Below are 13,363 nucleotides of genomic sequence, written 5' to 3'. Positions count from 1 at the left end.
ACCATGGCGCATGCATAGGGTAGTGGTATTTATTTCTTAGTCTTAGGCTAGAATAAGATGTTTTTTTAAACTTAAACTGTTATTCATTTTATTTAGTCTTTTGTTTTGTCGTTGTAAAGATGTTTTCGAAACACGTAAGTCCATGACTGTGTTTTAAGTTAAATGTTATGTTTTATGGAATTTAAATGAAGTCTTCCGCATTCAATGTTTATGGCATGTATACAGTAGCAACCTTAAATTAAGTAGAAAATTTTGGGTCGTTACAATGGATTGTGATGCCCCACATTGGTTGGGGAGGAGAACAAATCACCCTTTATAAGGGTGTGAAAACCTTCCCCTAGCAGATGCGTTTTAAAGCCTTGAGGGAAAGCCTGAAAGGGAAAGCCCAAAGAGGACAATATCTGCTAGCGGTGGATCTGGGTCGTTACAAATGGTATCAGATCCAGTCACCGGATGATGTGCCGGCCTTCTCGCTGTTCCCCGACTTCTTGCTGTTCCCCGAAGGGGGGTAGACACGAGGCGATGTGCCAGTAAGGACGCTGGGCCCCAAAGGGAATGAATTTGGAGGCGGTCCTACATCGATTGGATAAAGGAACGAGTGCCAGCGAGGACGCTGGGCCCCGAAGGGGGGTGGATTGTGATGTCCCACATTGGTTGGGGAGGAGAACAAATCACCCTTTATAAGGGTGTGGAAACCTTCCCCTAGCAAACGCGTTTTAAAGCCTTGAGGGGAAGCCCGAAAGGGAAAGCCCAAAGAGGACAATATCTGCTAGCGGTGGATCTGGGTCGTTACAAATGGTATCAAATCCAGTCACCGGACGATGTGCCGGCCTTCTCACTATTTCCCGACTTCTCGTTGTTCCCCGAAGGGGGGTAGACACAAGGCGGTGTGCCAGTAAGGACGCTGGGCCCCAAAGGGGGTGGATTTGGGGGCGGTCCCACATCGATTAGATAAAGGAACGAGTGCCAGCGAGGACGCTGGGCCCCGAAGGGTGGTGGATTGTGATGTCCCATATTGGTTGGGGAGGAGAACAAATCACCCTTTATAAGGGTGTGGAAACCTTCCCCTAGCAGACACGTTTTAAAGCCTTGAGGGGAAGCCCGAAAGGGAAAGCCCAAAGAGGACAATATCTACTAGCGGTGGATCTTGGTTGTTACACATCATCAAGTATCGTAACGCATACATCATCATAACTCATACAATTTTTAGCCTATCCTATAGTAAGGCTGGCCGAAGTACTCCATAAATAGCTAAACGTAAGCTCCCGTTCCGTGAGAGCTGCTTCCTACGTGAGCCAAGCCAAGTGTCGAAACAGTGGAAACTGGGCTGAAAATAGGTGAGCCAAGTCGAACAGCCGCTCCATAAATAGCTAAACTAAGCTCCCGTTCCGTGAGAGCTGCTTCCTACGTGAGCCAAGCCAAGTGTCGAAACAGTGGAAACTGGGCTGAAAATAGGTGAGCCAAGTCGAACAGCCGCTGGGAGCTGCTCGAGGAGTCGCCGGAGTGTCACCGAAGGGAGCCCGAGTGGTTTGCGCCGAGCCGAGCTGAGGGACTGCCTGCACCGCTATGTGACACGTGGCAACAGAGCGAGCCACATCGTGCGGTAGCGTCGGGTCGAAGCGGGGGTCGCAGTCCGGTTCGGGTCGTGGTCCGGGTCACAGGCTGCGGAGGCTACTGGGCCAAGACTATCGTTGGGCCTCGGTTTACTGGGCTGGGCCGCAAGTGTTTGGGTTGCAGGCCGGCTCGATTGGACCGTGGGTCTAGTCTCGGGTTGGTTCAACTAAACCGTAGCTTCTAGGCTGGTTTGAGGTTTGGGCCACTGTAGTTTGGGTTGCAGGCCGGCTCGATTGGACCGTGGGTCTGGTCTCGGGTTGGTTCAACTGAACCGTAGCTTCTAGGCTGGTTTGAGGTTTGGGCCACTGTAGTTTGAGTTGCAGGCCGGCTCGATTGGACCGTGGGTCTGGTCTCGGGTTAGTTCAACTGAACCGTAGCTTCTTGGCTTGTTTGAGGTTCGGGCCACTGTAGTTGGGCTGGGCTGAAGGCAGAGGCCGAGGGAAAGAATGGGCTGGCTCTCTCGGGTTTTGGGTTCGGGTTGACCCGGATCCGTGGATCTCGTCTTCCTTACCCGACTTCGGCTGATTTTTCAGCAAGTTTTCTCTCTCCTTCCCGCGGCGTTTTCGTTGCCGATTTCGGTCATCTTTCTTCCTTTTCCTCTTTATTTGTCGTCCTTCTTTCTTTTCTAGGAGTTTTGCGGCCTAAAAGTTTCTAAAACAACAGATCTAAGAACGATTAGGAAAACCCAATTTTCCTGTAACGACCCTAAATTTTCACATACTCAGAGTCGCCACTAACGTCTCATGCTCATCTATAATGCGGAAATATAACACTTACATGAACATAGTTGATAACGTAAACTTCAAAAAAACGTTGAAAACAACTTCTTCTCTAGAAAACACAGCCATGGTCTTACGTGTTTAAATATGAAATACTGAAATTTAGAGAAAACAAAAACAAATACAAAATAATTTAAAACAATGAAATGCAAAACAACCTATTCTAACTTAAGACTAGAAATTTAAATATGAATCTACCCTATGCACGTGCCACAGTCTCTGCTCGCGATGCCGCCGTCCTCCGTACAAGTGCGCCTTGCCTTTACCTGAAAAATGATGTGGCACACGGCCTGAGTATTTCAAAGAATACTCAGTAAGTGGCCCCGCTATAAGGGCCATGCAACTGCAAACACATGCAATCATGATTTAGGGACCTATCTCTAATCATCTTAGGGGTGGCCTCCAGTCTCGGACAAATTGGATGTGTAGTACTTCCCTACACACGACTCACACGTGCGAGTGTGAGTCCCCAGGGCGCTCGCACACCTCCTGGGCCCTCTGGTCAAGCTAATCTGTAGCGACGTCCGGAGGTCAGCGGAACCCCATAGTGTCATGCGCCTCATGAACACCCTCATCTGTGTGCTTTCGCACCTGTGCGCATTCGCGCTCATCATAAGGTGCGCGTCCGCACTCATCATCTCTAGGGGAAGTAGCCCTATGCTTATGAACATACAAAATGCATGAGGTCCCTCTAAATCCATCGTAATGTCTCTTCTGACACAACCCTCTAGTCTCATCTCTTTGTTACTCTAGGTAACGCATATCGTGGATATTTATATTAATATCATTTTCATGCTCTTAGGGTTGTGTCCTACGTCGATCTAACGACATGATGCAATATGGCACTCATCATCATCTAGCATGCTCAATATGGAAAACATCATCATATTAAGGTAAAATCATGCAATCATCATGCTCGTCATAATGCCACAACGTGCGTCAAACATATTAAGCGTCACTCAACCAAATATGTATAAACTGGCACATATCATCAAGCATCATACAATTTATTTAGCCTATCCTATAGTAAGGCCACTTACTTGGTTGGCCTTGGCCGAAGTACTCCCTAAATAGCTAAACGTAAGCTCCGGTTCGGTGAGAGCTGCTTCCTACGTCGCCAGGGTTTGTTTCCTATCGCACCGTTCACCACTTTCCGTTAATATTTCACAATTAATTTACCTATAATTTAATAAATGTGAAATACGACTCTAAAACGGCCTCGGATACCTTTATCGGGGCCGAAAACAGATCCAGGAGGGTCGAAACAGTGGAAACCGGGCTAAAAATAGTTGAGCCGAGCCGAACAGCCGCTGGAGCCGCCGGAGGAGCCGCCGGAGCGTCACCGGAGAGAGCCCGAGCCGTTTGCACCGAGCCGAGCCGAGGGACTGCCGCGCCGCTGTGTGACACGTGGCAGCAGCAGAGAAAGCCACGTCGGGCGGTAGTGTCGGGTCGAAGCGCGGGTCGCAGTCCGGTTCGGGTCGTGGTTCGGGTCGCGGGCTGTGGAAGGCTACTGGGCCAAGGCTAATCGTTGGACCTCGGCTTACTGGGCTGGGCCGCAAGTGTTTGGTTTGCAGGCCGGCTCAATTGGACCGTGGGTCTAGTCTGGGTTGGTTCAATTGAACCGTAGCTTCTGGGCCGGTTTGAGGTTTGGGCCGCTGTAGTTGGGCTGGGTCGAAGGCAGAGGCCAAGGGAGGAACGGGCTGGCTCTCCCGGGTTCTGGGTTCAGGTTGACCCGGATCCGTGGATCTCGTCTTCCTTACCCGACTTCGGCCGATTTTCCGGCGAGCTTTCTCTCTCCTTCCCGCGGCGTTTCCGTTGCCGATTTCGGTCCTCTTCCTTCCCTTTTCCTCTTTGTTCGTCGTTCTTCTTTCCTTTTTGGGAGTTTTGCGGCCTAAAAGCTCCTAAAAGCCGCAGATCTAAGAATCGATTAAGAAACCTAATTTTCCGACCTCGGTTACCGACGACGACGCTTACGAAATAACACAAAACGCACCCTGAGTTATTGTGCTTTCGTTAGGGATCCCTCTTATGGTGGTAACAGGTCGTTTGGTGTCGGTTTGAGGGTGGTTTGAGGGCTCGTCGGAGAAACTGGACACTCGCTGACGTTTGTCCGAACTCTCTCTCTCTCTCTCTCGAAATTTTCTCTCTTTTCTCCCTTTGCAGGCGTTCTGAAGATGCTGGGCTGAGGGTGGGCGTGCTGTGGCCGTTGTTTCGCGTGGGTTCCGCGAAACTCGACGGTCGCCGGAAAACTCGCGGGTTTTCCGGCGACTGAGTTTTTTTTTTTTTTTTTCGTTTATTTATTTATTATTATTATTATTATTATTATTATATATATATATATATATATATATATATATATATATATATATATATATATATATATATATTTTCTTTCTTTCCCGGGTCGTACATCCAATGGCAGGACAACGATCGTTATGCTTTACATAGCGCTGCCGTGACGGTTCTAGTTTTAACGGGTCCCGGTATAAGGGCTCCCAGAGCATGCCCACCGGCTAGGGATAGTGGCCCAGCGGTGTGCGAACTAGTTGGTGAGCCCATACTTGCACGTATGGGTTGCGTGTAGAGTATATGGTACACGTCCACGATTACCTGTTAGGATTACACCGTAGGGGAAACGAAACGAAAGATAGTGATATGAATCAAACAACTGATCACGTGCATGTACCCGAAGGACCGATTATAAGAAGCAAGGTTAAGAAGATTCAAGAGGCCTATACATTGCATCTTTAAAAGCTAGCTAGTGTACCGGTTGAAACAAAGACTTTTGAGCCCAAAAATCTTTATAGCATTAGCATATCAAATCAAGAAGATAATGGAGTTGCTGATATTCGAAAGTAATTAGAAGACTTGCCTTTGATAGTTGAATTACCAATTAAGGAAATTATTAATGCCTTATTTGCTTCATTTTATATTTAATAGCATTTATTAATAGTTTGTATGAATTGCCTTATATTTTTAATTTGTATTTAATAGCATTTATTAGCATTTATTAGTAGTTGGTGGCTGAACTTTATTTTGTTAGGGTTATCTTCTGAGCCTATTTAAAGGCATGTAATATTCATGTTTGGGGGATTTTGTTGAATACAGAAAAAAAACCTTTGTGTTTTCTTGATACCCTTTTGGTGTTATTCTTTTTCAAACCTTGCTTTAGGTTTGATGTTTAAACCGATTCATTGAATTAGTTTTGATCAAGCTAATTCTGGAGTGAATTGTCTTGGTATCTAAGAGTGACCATCATAGATTCCAAGTTCGATCTAAGAGTCATTCATCTTCTAACCAGCTCTTGGTTGGAATCAACCCGTTAAGTTAGCTTTCTCTGTGAACGTTTTGCAAGGATTCTAGAAGGACCTCTAGCTTTGCAAATTCCAGCAGTGTAGGCGCTTATCAGATAGTGTAACGACCCGAAATTTTCTACTTACTTTAAGGTCGCTACTGTATACATACCATAAACATTGAATACGGAAGACTTCATTTAAATTCCATAAAACATAACCTTTAACTTAAAAACACAGCCATGGACTTACGTGTTTCGAAAACATCTTTAAAACGACACAACAAAAGACCCGAAATAAAATAAATAAGCGTTTAAGTTTAAAACATCCTATTCTATCCTAAGTCTAAGAAAATAAATACCACTACCCTATGCATGTGCCATGATCTCGAGTTGCGATGCCGTCGTCAGCCGTACAGGAATGCCTTGCCTTAACCTGAAAAATGTAGTAGCACATGGCCTGAGTATTTAAAGAAATACTCAGTAAGTGACCCCACTATAGGGGTTAAATGCAACAATCACATGCAATGAAATGATGGGACCTATCTTTCGTTTCGTTTCGTTTCATTTCATTTCGTTTCGTTTCGTTTTCCCTACGGTGTAATTCTAACAGGTAATCGTGGACGTGTACCATATAGGAAGCATATCGATCCTCAGACAATTCACACATATGACACGTGCAGAACCACAGGGCACGTGTCAACATCAAATATAACCATGCCGATAGTAAGGTCACTTACCTGGCTAGCTTAAGTCGTTGTCACGTATATATCCTTACTTAAAGTTCGATTCCGTCCTTTGAAATCCAAGCCAACCTATGTGAGCCCATAACATCCGTTTCAAGTTTGAACTCTATACAATTATTTCTCTAATTTACCTTGTTAAAATTCTGATATTTACTGTTAGACAGAATTTAATGGAGTTTCATGCCGTCTATATCTCCTGTTATAGTTTTAAATTCTGTTTAACAAATCTTCCCTCAATCTTCCCTCCTCCCTCATGGTAATTATTTTCATTCGCATTCTGTAAATAGATTCTCAGAAGTTTTGAAATTATTTTCTGTAATTATTTTCTTCCCTCCTCCCTCCTCCCTCAATAGTTTTGTAAACATCTGTAAATAAGATATTACTCTAATTCTATATTTATTTTCATTCTGTAGACCAATATTATTGGCCAATTTTAATTTGGCTACTATCTTACAGATTATGGATCTGCCAGCTAAAATTATATTGATTCTAATCTTAGTTCCTATAACTTTCGATGCTAAAAAAAAATTAATTAATTGAACATGGGATCTAATTATTACATACGGTAAGATAGGAAGGAAGATTTGATCCTAAATTAATTTCTTATAAGCATAACTATAAAGGAAAAGAAGTTCTGAGATAGAATTTTATCGTAATAACGGACAAAAATCTCTAAATCTGCAATCTATTCAAATACTTCTTCTCAAATCTGTTGTTTTCTGTTTCTTTCTCTTTTTTTTTTTTGTCAGGTTTTCTGTTTTTTTTTTTCAGTGTAGATGGGCAGAGGAGAGATAATTGTGGGGAGGGATGAGAGGTCAGTGGAGAGGGGTGGGAAATGTCTATTTTTTTATTTTTTTAATTAATTAATTAATTAAAATTATTTTTTTATTATTATAATTTTAACTATTTTTATAATTATTTTTATTCTTTATTTCTTTATTTATTTTTGGGCTATTAGTCTCATCATTTCATTGGATGTGATTGTTACATTTAACCCAATAGTGGGGGTCACTTACTGAGTATTCTAGAAATACTCAAGCCTCGTGCTACTTTACTTTTTCAGGTTAAGGCAAGCCACTCCTATACGGTTGACGACGGCATCGCAACTCGGGACCATGGCGCATGCATAGGGTAGTGGTATTTATTTCTTAGTCTTAGGCTAGAATAAGATGTTTTTTTAAACTTAAACTGTTATTCATTTTATTTAGTCTTTTGTTTTGTCGTTGTAAAGATGTTTTCGAAACACGTAAGTCCATGACTGTGTTTTAAGTTAAATGTTATGTTTTATGGAATTTAAATGAAGTCTTCCGCATTCAATGTTTATGGCATGTATACAGTAGCAACCTTAAATTAAGTAGAAAATTTTGGGTCGTTACAATGGATTGTGATGCCCCACATTGGTTGGAGAGGAGAACAAATCACCCTTTATAAGGGTGTGAAAACCTTCCCCTAGCAGATGCGTTTTAAAGCCTTGAGGGAAAGCCTGAAAGGGAAAGCCCAAAGAGGACAATATCTGCTAGCGGTGGATCTGGGTCGTTACAAATGGTATCAGATCCAGTCACCGGACGATGTGCCGGCCTTCTCGCTGTTCCCCGACTTCTTGTTGTTCCCCGAAGGGGGGTAGACACGAGGCGATGTGCCAGTAAGGACGCTGGGCCCCAAAGGGAATGAATTTGGAGGCGGTCCTACATCGATTGGATAAAGGAACGAGTGCCAGCGAGGACGCTGGGCCCCGAAGGGGGGTGGATTGTGATGTCCCACATTGGTTGGGGAGGAGAACAAATCACCCTTTATAAGGGTGTGGAAACCTTCCCCTAGCAAACGCGTTTTAAAGCCTTGAGGGGAAGCCCGAAAGGGAAAGCCCAAAGAGGACAATATCTGCTAGCGGTGGATCTGGGTCGTTACAAATGGTATCAAATCCAGTCACCGGACGATGTGCCAGCCTTCTCACTATTTCCCGACTTCTCGTTGTTCCCCGAAGGGGGGTAGACACAAGGCGGTGTGCCAGTAAGGACGCTGGGCCCCAAAGGGGGTGGATTTGGGGGCGGTCCCACATCGATTAGATAAAGGAACGAGTGCCAGCGAGGACGCTGGGCCCCGAAGGGTGGTGGATTGTGATGTCCCATATTGGTTGGGGAGGAGAACAAATCACCCTTTATAAGGGTGTGGAAACCTTCCCCTAGCAGACACGTTTTAAAGCCTTGAGGGGAAGCCCGAAAGGGAAAGCCCAAAGAGGACAATATCTACTAGCGGTGGATCTTGGTTGTTACACATCATCAAGTATCGTAACGCATACATCATCATAACTCATACAATTTTTAGCCTATCCTATAGTAAGGCTGGCCGAAGTACTCCATAAATAGCTAAACGTAAGCTCCCGTTCCGTGAGAGCTGCTTCCTACGTGAGCCAAGCCAAGTGTCGAAACAGTGGAAACTGGGCTGAAAATAGGTGAGCCAAGTCGAACAGCCGCTCCATAAATAGCTAAACTAAGCTCCCGTTCCGTGAGAGCTGCTTCCTACGTGAGCCAAGCCAAGTGTCGAAACAGTGGAAACTGGGCTGAAAATAGGTGAGCCAAGTCGAACAGCCGCTGGGAGCTGCTCGAGGAGTCGCTGGAGTGTCACCGAAGGGAGCCCGAGTGGTTTGCGCCGAGCCGAGCTGAGGGACTGCCTGCACCGCTATGTGACACGTGGCAACAGAGCGAGCCACATCGTGCGGTAGCGTCGGGTCGAAGCGGGGGTCGCAGTCCGGTTCGGGTCGTGGTCCGGGTCACAGGCTGCGGAGGCTACTGGGCCAAGACTATCGTTGGGCCTCGGTTTACTGGGCTGGGCCGCAAGTGTTTGGGTTGCAGGCCGGCTCGATTGGACCGTGGGTCTAGTCTCGGGTTGGTTCAACTAAACCGTAGCTTCTAGGCTGGTTTGAGGTTTGGGCCACTGTAGTTTGGGTTGCAGGCCGGCTCGATTGGACCGTGGGTCTGGTCTCGGGTTGGTTCAACTGAACCGTAGCTTCTAGGCTGGTTTGAGGTTTGGGCCACTGTAGTTTGAGTTGCAGGCCGGCTCGATTGGACCGTGGGTCTGGTCTCGGGTTAGTTCAACTGAACCGTAGCTTCTTGGCTTGTTTGAGGTTCGGGCCACTGTAGTTGGGCTGGGCTGAAGGCAGAGGCCGAGGGAAAGAATGGGCTGGCTCTCTCGGGTTTTGGGTTCGGGTTGACCCGGATCCGTGGATCTCGTCTTCCTTACCCGACTTCGGCTGATTTTTCAGCAAGTTTTCTCTCTCCTTCCCGCGGCGTTTTCGTTGCCGATTTCGGTCATCTTTCTTCCTTTTCCTCTTTATTTGTCGTCCTTCTTTCTTTTCTGGGAGTTTTGCGGCCTAAAAGTTTCTAAAACCACAGATCTAAGAACGATTAGGAAAACCCAATTTTCCTGTAACGACCCTAAATTTTCACATACTCAGAGTCGCCACTAACGTCTCATGCTCATCTATAATGCGGAAATATAACACTTACATGAACATAGTTGATAACGTAAACTTCAAAAAAACGTTGAAAACAACTTCTTCTCTAGAAAACACAGCCATGGTCTTACGTGTTTAAATATGAAATACTGAAATTTAGAGAAAACAAAAACAAATACAAAATAATTTAAAACAATGAAATGCAAAACAACCTATTCTAACTTAAGACTAGAAATTTAAATATGAATCTACCCTATGCACGTGCCACAGTCTCTGCTCGCGATGCCGCCGTCCTCCGTACAAGTGCGCCTTGCCTTTACCTGAAAAATGATGTGGCACACGGCCTGAGTATTTCAAAGAATACTCAGTAAGTGGCCCCGCTATAAGGGCCATGCAACTGCAAACACATGCAATCATGATTTAGGGACCTATCTCTAATCATCTTAGGGGTGGCCTCCAGTCTCGGACAAATTGGATGTGTAGTACTTCCCTACACACAACTCACACGTGCGAGTGTGAGTCCCCAGGGCGCTCGCACACCTCCTGGACCCTCTGGTCAAGCTAATCTGTAGAGACGTCCGGAGGTCAGCGGAACCCCATAGTGTCATGCGCCTCATGAAAAACCTCATCTGTGTGCTTTCGCACTTGTGCGCATTCGCACTCATCATAAGGTGCGCGTCCGCACTCATCATCTCTAGGGGAAGTAGCCCTATGCTTATGAACATACAAAATGCATGAGGTCCCTCTAAATCCATCGTAATGTCTCTTCTGACACAACCCTCAGTCTCATCTCTTTGTTACTCTAGGTAACGCATAGTCGTGGGTATTTATATTAATATCATTTTCATGCTCTTAGGGTTGTGTCCTACATCGATCTAACGACATGATGCAATATGGCACTCATCATCATCTAGCATGCTCAATATGGAAAACATCATCATATTAAGGTAAAAATCATGCAATCATCATGCTCATCATAATGCCACAACGTGCGTCAAACATATCAAGCGTCACTCAACAAAATATGTATATACTGCACATATCATCAAGCATCATAATCCACACATCATCATAACTCATACAACTATTTAGCCTATCCTATAGTAAGGTCACTTACTTGGTTGGCCTTGGCCGAAGTACTCCCTAAATAGCTAAACGTAAGCTCCCGTTCCGTGAGAGCTGCTTCCTACGTCGTCGGGGTTTGTTTCCTATCACACCGTTCACCACTTTCCGTTAGTATTTCACAATTTATTTACCTATAATTTAATAAATGTGAAATACGGCTCTAAAACGGCCTCGAATACCTTAATCGGGGCCGAAAACAGATCCAGGAGGGTCGAAACAGTGGAAACCGGGCTGAAAACAGGTGAGCCGAGCCGAACAGCTGCTGGAGCCGCCGGAGCGTCACTGGAGGGAGCCGAGCCGAGTCGAGGGACTGCCTGCGCCGCTGTGTGACACGTGGCGGCAGGAGAGAGTGCCACGTCGAGCAGTAGTGTCGGGTCGAAGCGCGGGTCGTGGTTCGGGACGCGGGCTGTGGAAGGCTACTGGGCCAAGACTAATCGTTCGGCCTCGGCTTACTGGACTGGGCCGCAAGTGTTTGGTTTGCAGGCCGGCTCAATTGGACTGTGGGTCTAGTCTGGGTTGGTTCAACTGAACCGTAGCTTCTGGGCCGGTTTGAGGTTTGGGCCGCTGTAGTTGGGCTGGGCCGAAGGCAAAGGCCAAGGGAGGAACGGGCTGGCTCTCCCGAGTTCTGGGTTCGGGTTGACCCGGATCCGTGGATCTCGTCTTCCTTACCCGACTTCGGCCTTTTCCTCTTTGTTCTTCGTCCTTCTTTCCTTTCTGGGAGTTTTTCGGCCTAAAAGCTCCTAAAAGCCACACATCTAAGAATCGATTAAGAAACCTAATTTTCCGACCTCGGTTACCGACGACGACGCTTACGAAATAACACAAAACGCACCATGAGTTATTGTGCTTTCGTTAGGGATCCCTCTTATGGTGGTAACAGGTCGTTTGGTGCCGGTTTGAGGGTGGTTTGAGGGCTCGTCGGAGAAACTGGACACTCGCCGACGTTTGTCCGAAATCTCTCTCTCTCTCTCGAAATTTTCTCTCTTTTCTCCCTTTGCAGGTGTTCTGAAGATGCTGGGTGTCGTGGGCTGAGGGTGGGCGTGCTGTGACCGTCGTTTCGCGTGGGTTCCGCGAAACTCGGCGGTCGCCGGAAAACTCGCGGGTTTTTCGGCGACTGAGTTTTTTTTTTTTTTTTTTTTTTTTTCGTTTTCTCGTTTTCCTTTATTTATTTATATATATATATATATATATATATATATATATATATATATATATATATATATATATATATATATATTTTTTTTTTTTTTTTTCTCTTTCCCGGGTCGTTACATTTCCGACCTCGGTTACCGATGACGGCGCTTACGAAAAAGCACAAAACGCACCTTTTGTTATTGTGCTTTCGTTAGGGATCCTTCTCGTGGTGGTAACAGGTCGTTTGGTGTCGGTTTTCGGGTGGTTTGAGGGTTCGTCGGAGAAACTGGATACTCGCCGACGTTTATCCGAAATCTCTCTCTCTCGTATTTTCTTTCTTTTCTCCCTTTGCAGGTATTCTGATAGGTGCTGGGAGTCATGGGCTGAAGGCTGGGCGTGGTGTGGCCGTTGTTTCGCGTGGGGTCCGCAAAACTCGGCAGTCGCCGAAAAACTCGCAAGTTTTCCGACGACTGAGTCTCTTTTTTTTTTTTTCTTTTTTCTTTCCCGGGTCGTTACACAATATGCATGAGGTCCCTCTAATTTTCATCTTATCATCTCTCCTGACACAACCCTCTAGTCTCATCTCTTTTTTACATTAAGTAACACATGCTCATTGGACATTAAGTAACACAACCCTCTAGTCCATCTAGTCTCATCTTATCATTTTCATTTATATTAATATCATTTATATTTATATATTAAGTAACACATTTCGTCTTCTTAGATAGATCTAAATTTCAACCCTCGAAATTTAACATTTATTTTGAATGGTAACAACGTTAAAAGTAAAAAGTAAAAAATAAATATATAAAGAAAATAAGTTAATTAATACTAATAATAATAACAACTAATCCATCAACCTCCAACTACTCCTTGCCTAAAATACTTCAACCAACTCCTTTTCAAATAGCCTAAATGTGTATCAAGTTTACAAGTTATTTTAACCAACTCCCTAATGTGTATCAAGTTTACAGATTTAGTTTTCAAATGGCTTTGGAGTGTTACATATGCTTTAATTCATATCACATTGTTTTATTCTTTTCTGTGTTTTATTTAAATTTCACTTTATTTATTTTCTCCTGTTTTGCTTTCCTGTTTTGCTTTAAAGTTTTTATTACAAACATTTAAGTCCATAACATCGTTTTAAAAATATTTTAAATGAACGATTCTACACTTAATAGTCATGTCATGCATGTAGAGATCATCTTATTTTTAATAAAAA

This window comes from Cucurbita pepo, chromosome 14 (genome assembly GCF_057944985.1).
Source record: "Cucurbita pepo subsp. pepo isolate OVF chromosome 14, ASM5794498v1, whole genome shotgun sequence".
Classification (NCBI taxonomy): Eukaryota; Viridiplantae; Streptophyta; class Magnoliopsida; order Cucurbitales; family Cucurbitaceae; genus Cucurbita; species Cucurbita pepo.
This window is presented reverse-complemented; position numbering follows the sequence as displayed.